Below are 8,758 nucleotides of genomic sequence, written 5' to 3'. Positions count from 1 at the left end.
AGAAGCTTCGACTGAGAAAAACACCACCTGAAACTCGGTCTGTCCACTACACACCGATTTACGTAACTAAACTTTGTGCTAAAATACAACCTGAGTAATAGCAATTGCTTTTTTTTTTTTTTTTCCCCCCGAATGCAATTTTTATTAGCTGTGAAATCAAGGCCTTTCCCTAGCTGGAAGTATGTGAGCAACCGCCATGTATAGGAAGGTTGTAGTGGTATAGCAGAAAAATAAAACTATTAGAAGCTCTTGAGGCATAAATTCAAACCCTCATTAATCTCTGTGGGCTGCATCTTAAATCTGAATTTTTATAGAACGTGGGTGGTATTTTCAAAGCGAGTTGCTGGAATTGGTTGGTTTAGAGGATTGACTTAGATGATAACAATATGTTTCTGAACCGCGGTCCTCTGCCTGAACAAGATGCAGGCTGTGGTTTATGCTGTGTACATCGCTGATACATGGTTGTGCCCGTGGCGTGGGGGTGGCTCCAGGTCCCTGGAATTCTAGTGCTGGAGAGCAGGAGGGCTGTGGGGAGCACGTGAAGCTGTAGGAGTGACACACAGAGAGGTTGATAGACTAGTTTTGATTTTTCCGATATTCAGTAATGCAGTTATGGCATGCTTTTTATTTTTTTTATTCTTTTATTTCTTTTTTTTACATTTATAAATAATATATATTTGTAATTCTGTATCATTCCTGTCTTTCACCCAGCCCTCAGAGGAGTCCCTTACCACTGACATAAATGTCAGGAATGAGGTTACACTGGCTTCAGCCCAGGAGAAACACACTTGACTCTCAAGCTTTTGCCTGTCTCTTAATTGCATCTGGGAGCATCGAGTTTGTTGGTTTAAGCTGTCATAACGCAAAGGTTTCTGACTCACCACTGCCAGAAGAATAACAAGAAATAAACTACTGTACTTATGGAAGTTTAGGTTATGACTGAAGTGTTGTCTTTAATCAAGGACAGACTTTGTGCCTAGAAAGAGTAAAGGCTAAAGGCTAAATTCCAGCTCCAAGAAGGATGCATGCTGGAGGGATTCCCTATTAGAATTTGAAAAGACCTGTCACTCACTCTGCTATCATCACAAGTGTCTTGGTACCTCAGATCTAGGAATTTTCCACATTTTGTTAGCAATGCTACTAAAATGTGAAGGATGGATGAAGAAAACCCTGCTTATTATATGAGATGATAGCAGAAACACGATTTTGTTTCCAAGTTTATGGCAGTTAGGTTTTGGCTTAGGTAGGTACGGATTGGAGGAGAACCTAATCTTCATATTTTTTAAATAAACGTAAATAGCTGACTCTTCACTTTGGGGAAGCAGCATGTGGTGATTTGGCCACGGTAGGTCCTAAACACAAAATTCAGCTGAAGGGAAAATTTTGCTTATGGAGATTTTTATCTTTACTTTGTGCAGGTGTGAATGAGTGCGAGATACTGAAAGGTGTGGTCCCCTGGGAGCAAGGTAGACATTTACCCGAAAAAAATGTAAGCCAATACAAAGAAGAAAACCTATCCGAGTAAATCAAAGTCAGCTGAAGAAATATTGTCTTTCCTTCTAACAAGAAAGCAGCAGTTCAACATTTCTTTGGTGTAATAATACAGTTTAATAAGAGCCAGATCCTTGTGGCTTTATACGTTGTTAAAGCATGTAGGCAGGTTGCTATAACGAGCTGAAGAAAAACCCTGCAGAAAGCGGATTTTTTTTTTTTTCCTCCTGTAGCTTTGGTTTTACTTCAGAGCATCACAGAGGCAGAGCTGTGCATTAGTTGTTGGTGAGCACAGCCTGCCGGCTCCCACCGCAACCAGCAGCCACGGGCAGGAGTCCTCTCCTCCTCCATCACCCCCCCCAAGTTTGTGTTTGAGTTTGGGAATGCTTTGGGTTGTGTTTGAGTTTGGGGATGCTTTGGGTTGTGTTTTCCCCTTGGAAATGGACGTGGTCACTGAAATCCCTATGCGCTACCCACAGCCTTTACTCCAAAGCATGGAAAATATATAGGGGAACACCTTGCAGCTCTCTGCAGGGACAAGAGGTTTGAACTTTTATGGTTAAAAGCCAGAAAAAACTCCTGAAACAATAGAAAATAAGTAGTTTCTTTCTCTCCTCTCAGACTGCCAGGCTACTTGGAGGTCTTAGGGATTGTGGGGTTATTGCAGGCTGTGGCATCACTCGACATTACCAGGCAAAATTATTCCTGTTAACTTATGATGTTCTCTCTGAGCTATACCCTGCATTTAGGTTCAGGGCTGGCTTTTAGCAGATTCTATAGGTATATATCTATGCCTCGTTGAAAACCCTGAGTTAGCTCTGAGCTAGCTAGTGTGTCTATACAGCTTGGGGAAAAAGTGTTCAGAGACAGCAGTTCATGCTGTGTGGCTGTAACTCCAGTTGAGGAAGGGCTATTGTTTTAATTTACACCTGCTGACATCCATCTGTAACACTTTTTCCCTTAATTTCATTGTTGTTCAAGTTGCACCTTTCCCTCCTCCTCATTTTCCCCTTAGGAGGGCTGCAGAACACAAACCCCACAAATATATATTTTTTTAAAGTTAAAAAAAATTAAATCCCAGAGTGTATGCGCTATAATTTATGCAAAAGGTTGATCAGGCACAGCCAGGTGATGTACACCACAGTCTTCATGCTACAGCTCAGCTGTAGTGGGTGCAAATCTCCTGCTCTTATTCCCCTGGCTTTCCTGCCTGCAGATTCCTGCTCCCACGCTGTTCCGCTGGAGGTTTGTGGTTCAGATCCATAACATCATCTCTTCCATCCTCCCCTTTACGAGAGCTGTGGCTGGTTTGCTCCAGGACCCCGTTCCTCTCTGCAGCTCGTGTGCCTGCAATGGGCTACCTCTGCCTGCACTGCATTTTCCACAACACCTATTGCAGCAGAAATGGTGACTGTGGAGCATCACGAAAAATGTGGTTCTGGTGAGATGCCTAGATGGTGGCAGGGACTGAGTCAGGTGTTATATGGTTAAACCATCATAGGGTTAACCATCATATAGTTAAGAGTGTTTAATAAGTACAAAAGTCTCCCTCAAGTTGTGTCTTTTTACTCTGCGGTGAATATTGCTTCTGATGAGGTACCTGTTATTCGTTCACTGTCGTACTTTAATCTCAATACTATTGCTTTGCAGACATCGGATACTGCCAGAAAGCTATGAGCTGGAGTACTGCTCTTAGATGTGCTTAGTGACTGCCCCTCGAATGAAATCGGTGGCATCTCTTTAGCTAAAGGCTTGCCTAAGTGTTCCTTAGACAGGCTTCAGGTTTGATGGCCCTGAGAGCTGTGACATGGATATGGTGTCTCTGTGGATTTTTGGGGAAAAAAGACCAAAATAAAAGTAACTAAGCTGTGAGCTCACTTGCCTGGCTGCAAATGCAGAGCCGGAATGATGAGTGCGGTCTTCTGAGTAGCTTGCTGAAGCACTGTCTGTTTGTCCTGGCTGGCTGCAGGAATGACTGATAAAATCAGTCAGTGCTGTTTCTAAATGCATGTGCCCAGCGACCTTCCTTATAGGGTGACGGCACTTCTGTTATTTGTGTTTAGGAATCATCATGCAGATTTGGCCTGAAGCATGTTATTGTACAGAAAACACTTTTGCATAAAATCAGCTTTTTAATTTGGTGGAAGCTTTCATCTTCAAATGAAAACCTTGGAGTGAGTTATCACAATCCCTGCTCCACAATCCTTGCAGTCAGAAGTGGTGCTGGGTACCAGTATAGCAATACTGGGGGACCTGCTCCGAGGGGAGAGCACGGCTGCAGTGCACGATGCTGTCAGCCGCTGGGGTACAAGAAGAGGTTTCCTTTCGGGATTTGTTTGCTTGTTTTCAAAAGCAACGTGCTATGGAGTCTATGTGCCGCCTGTTTGGACGTACAAGAGAACAACTTTCATCCTAAGGAAGATCTCAGCCGTCAGTCTCCTGGTTCCTCGACACGCGGGCACCCTGTGACACCCAAAGCTGTGCCCACCACAGGGGTAGGTGCCGGAGGAGACCCCGGAGTCGGGGCCAGCGACTGCCACACAGAAAGTCATCTCAGCACCAGATTTCCCCCACACACACACTCCTGCTGTGTGAGCCCTAATTAAACCCTTACAGCAGAATAATTAATCATTAGTAAGGGAATTAAATATTAGTCTGTATTATAGTAAACATTAGTTATATATTAACAAGCTCGTTAGCTATTCATTAACCTTTTAAGCCCTTCCAAACCCCATTTATCACACTGCAGGTTTGTGTTAAATATCTGTCTCAAATGACCTTAAGCGAGTGCCCTTTTGCTTGCTATTAAAGGCATTACAAATTCCAGAACCAGTTTAGTTATTTTGCCCCTTTGGTTATTATCTCCCTTTCTATTTGGCTTTATTTAAGTTCAGCTATAGTGAAGACTTATCTCATTATTGATATGGAGCCATTAAAACCTCCCAGAGATTGAAGGAATCGCTTCCCAAAATAAATGTATGGTAACTGAGGCAATGATTCTTTTTTCCCATTGTTGCTCTTGTGCTGCTTGCATCGGGCATTGACAGATCTTATCCCTCACACTGGAGTACGTGCCCTTCAAAGATGCAGAACAGGGACCAAGAGAGGGCGAAGCTAATGGGTATATATAGCCCCAAATAAGATTCAGAGCCACAATCTCATTTTTGGCCCCTAACTTCCAGCTCATTAAGGCAAATCCCTGAATTTCTCTACACCTCCCTTCTCTCACTGGAAGTGAGGGCTATTTCTCCTGTGCCCTTTCTATCCTTTTTTACTAAAAATGTAAGTTCCTTAAGGACGTAGTTTGGTGTCCAGCATCAGGTCTCCCACCTGCAGGGTTTACAGCCCAGTCCCTGGCAAGGTAAAATGATGGGCATGAACCAAGTGAGAGAAGAAAGGGAGCAATGGGACCTGCTGACTGTAGCATCTAACTCTGTGGTGGTGAGAAATTAGTGGCCAAAGCAAGGGCAGAGCTGCTTTTAGGGGTCAGGCTGGGTCACAAAGCAAGTATTTATAATGTCTAGATAGAGGAAACATCTATCCTCCCCATCTGAAAGCCACCTTGCAGGACAGTCCTGGCAGCCTCGGCTATGAAGTTCTGCCCTTCCTTCCCCTACCTGTTGGTTAGTCAGGGAAGCAAATGCAAGCCAAATTAGGAATGACAAGACCTGTTTGCCAGGTCCCTGCTTGCGGCGAGAGGTTCTCTGTGACACGGTGCTGCCCACGATGCCCAGGGCTGGAGCCCAGACCCGGCCGTGGTGCGGGCAGAGCTCTGCTGCCGGCTGGAGATGTGTTGGAAACCCTGTCCGTGCTGCTCGGGTCTCCTGTGTTTGTGGTGTCCTGGCTTGTCTTTGCTGAGTGATCTTTAATTTCTTCCATCTTTTAATTGGGGCAATTTCTTTTGGCCTGCTGGAAATGCTTTTCTCATGAAGATTAATTAAAAATAAACCCTAGCTCTGACAATTTAATGTGCTGTGAGCTCTGGTCAGGATGCAGGCAGTATTCTAAGCCATTATTCATGGCACAGTTCTTGCTTCTTACTTACTTTTAAACCATGTTCTGGGGGAACTAGGGACAGTAGTCCTTAGTCCTTCTCTGTAAAGTTACAGGCAGAATTAGTCCAGCTGTGAGAACAAAGCCCTGTATGAAACATCACCTCCACCCTGGGGGCTGCAAAGCCCATCCCATGCTGCTGAAAGCGGTGGCAAGACACCAGATGCCCTCGGGCAGCTCCTTTGCTTCAGGAGTTGCACCTCTGGTCAGCAGGGGTTCCTGGCTTAAAACCTGGCAGTTCAGCTATTTCGAGTCACGTTAATGCTTTCTGCTGTTTGCGCCCTTTTGTTAGCAGCAGGTGACTGGTTTGGTCGTTGCAAGATGTGAAACAATTGTCTGAAGACTTGGGCAGTCAAGAAATCAATACTGGCTCGTTAATGGCTTTGTTCTGATCTTCCTCAGGGTGGCTATTTAAGTGCCAGTTTGATTGGCCTGTGGGATTTGCAGAATTAGGAGGATCTTTTGGAGAATATTCACCCTTGTGAAGGAAGACTTCAGGTTAGTTTCATCTTTGCCTGACCCCTTTCTAACATAATTCCCATCAAAAGTAATGATTCTGTATCTACAAAGAGTTTGGGCAAAGTTCCATTCCTTCACAATATGAATTTGTCCAAGGAATATTAAATCCTATACTTCAAACCCAAAGTAAGAGCTGTTGCAGACTGGATCCGATCTAACTCAGCAGGTGGGTAGGTGTGACGCTGGCCTGCCGTGAGGTCCCACTGGTGATGGGAGATGGGAGAGGGCACCTGCACGTCTCAGCTCTAATCCAACCTGGGACCCACCTACTTGGATTTTTCCTCTTCAAACTCTCTAAGTCCTTTCAGGGATCTTTTAGTAAGGCTTCTTAATTTTAATCTCTTATAAACAGAGCTTGGAGAATAAACCATGAATTTCACACAGTTTCTGCTGAGAGCACAGTAATACATGGTGTGCAGCTTCCTTGGGTGTGTTCCTGGGACCAGATGAGAAAAGCGCTCTGATGAAGTGGGATTTTACTTGTCATGAATATTTATATAAGAAGTCTCTGTGCCTTGATAGTTCCTGGAATGTAAATGCAAAAGGGGAGGAAGCAGATTTTTTTAACAGTACTTTTTATACATCTTTTAGTCTACTTTCAAAGTCCCAGAAAATACTATGCTCTTTCATAGCAAATTCCTGAATGCAGAGCAGTATGCTAATTAGCTGATTTGATGCTAACTAGTTGATCTGATTTAGCTGTGGCAGGACTGCACTGCTTCCCTTATATAGATGCTATAAGGGCAGCAGGTGATGGGGCACAGCTACACCTGGGCTCATGTAATTCAGCAAAGCTGTTCACAGTATAGTGTTATTTGTGCTGATTGGAATACGTATTGACTGCAATATTCAGCAGTAGGAGGACATCCCCGTTGGCATTGCTGGACTTTAGGACAGGCCTGTTGCTGAGCTGCGTTTAAATGTACAAAATGTAGGTGCATCACAGCGTTTCCACTTAACTTTCTTGTGCTACTTGACATGCGATATCATGAGAAATGGAAATTATGGTGGTTATTGTATGTTGTACCTAGAATAATTCTGCTTAAATTCCTAGGGGATGCTAAAATGCTGAATGGGAAGGGTAAAGCAATGCTTTGATCAGGAGCTGGGTGTAGAGCTGTAATGAAATAAATTTTTAAGACAGTGCTTGTGGCAGCAGAGCTGGTTTTCCAAATTGAAAAAAGTTTTACGTGGTGGCCGCAAAGGCGGGGGGAAGCAGTATTACCATGAAAGATATTCCTTCTTCTTATGGGGAAAACTAAATATTTTAAATCAGCAGCATTTTCTGGTTTAAATAGTGGAAGAGAGCCCAAAGCGATGAGTTATCATTCTTGCAAATATTGTTCCCTGCAGTGTCTGTCTTCTTACCCTGGCATTTGGTACTCTCTGCTGAACATGGACATTTAAGTGTTTCATCACAATACTACACTGCAAGAACTATCATGCAAAACAACAGATTTCCCACATTTGCAAACAAGAGCTATGGGAAATGCTGCCCTGTGCTGGAGCACTGTGAAGTACCATTGCCCAGACCGGGTAATTGGGGGCAAATGCCATTTCAGTTGTCTTACCAGCTAAAGCCTGTAAACTTCAATGTTACTCATTTGACTTTTGATTGCACACTCAGTACCAACACCAGGCTTGTCTGAAGCCAGCCAAGCTGAATTTCTGTTCTTAGAAGGCAATTTTACAAACACAGTAAGGATACAGTAATTTCAAATCAAGCACCACAAATAAGGAGTCATTTTTGCAGACTATAGTTGCTCACAGAACCTTTAATCTCTTAGTTTTATTCCCTTTAAATGTATTTGAGTTTAAGTTTTCTTTTTTGACTCAGGCTTCAGAACTCCTATGGCAAAATTGCTTCATATAATGTTTTCATTGTTCACGCATCGCAGAAAAGCAAAAAAAAGTCCATGTATTGGATAGTCAAAAGATCAGGCAAATATTTCACTCAGTGTACAACAAAATATTATGAGGTAATTTTATTTTTTCCCATTTTTAGGTAAAAATATTACAGTATACAAGATAATCTTATTAAAGGTAAAAATACAGTATTTTGCTTTTTTCTCTAAACAGATCTACGTACAGTACACTTTTTTATTTTGTTTTCTTTTTTTTTTGTACAAATATAACTATTATTCTGTTAGGATATCTGTATTCTCATCTGGCACTTAAGAACTGATCACAGGTCACCTTCTGGTTCTGCTTGTTTTTCTCAGCTGATACCTAAATGTCATGTTCATCTTATAGGTGTCTCTTGTAAACAAACAGTACAGTTCAGTGGTTCCCAAGTAGTAAGGTGTGCTTTAAGTAGTTGAAATCATGTAGCTAAACATAAAAACCCAAGCAATCCAAGTTTGCAGTTGTGTGGCGCAGACTCATCTCTTTCCAGTCAGAAAAGTGCAATCCAAGTACTTATATTACTGGAGCCTTTAAAACAGTTTTAATCCCTTCCTGGTCCTCTGTAAGAGCCAAATAGATAAACCAATAATTTCTACAATGATTTTTCCTTTTCTTTGTCAGAATGTTCTTGGTGGAATTGAAGCCTTTTCATATTGATTTAAAGGTTTGAAACTACTGGGCTATGTTCTTTGTGATTTATCTCACCCTACTGCTTGCTGTTTAACCTCTGGAATCCAAAAAGCTGAGCTCAGTTGCATCGCTGTCACTGGATTAATGTTGTTCCTTGAAC

This window comes from Haliaeetus albicilla, chromosome 27 (genome assembly GCF_947461875.1).
Source record: "Haliaeetus albicilla chromosome 27, bHalAlb1.1, whole genome shotgun sequence".
In the NCBI taxonomy this organism is placed as follows: domain Eukaryota; kingdom Metazoa; phylum Chordata; class Aves; order Accipitriformes; family Accipitridae; genus Haliaeetus; species Haliaeetus albicilla.
The sequence above is the reverse complement of the archived record's forward strand: the minus strand, read 5'-3'. Positions refer to the sequence as shown.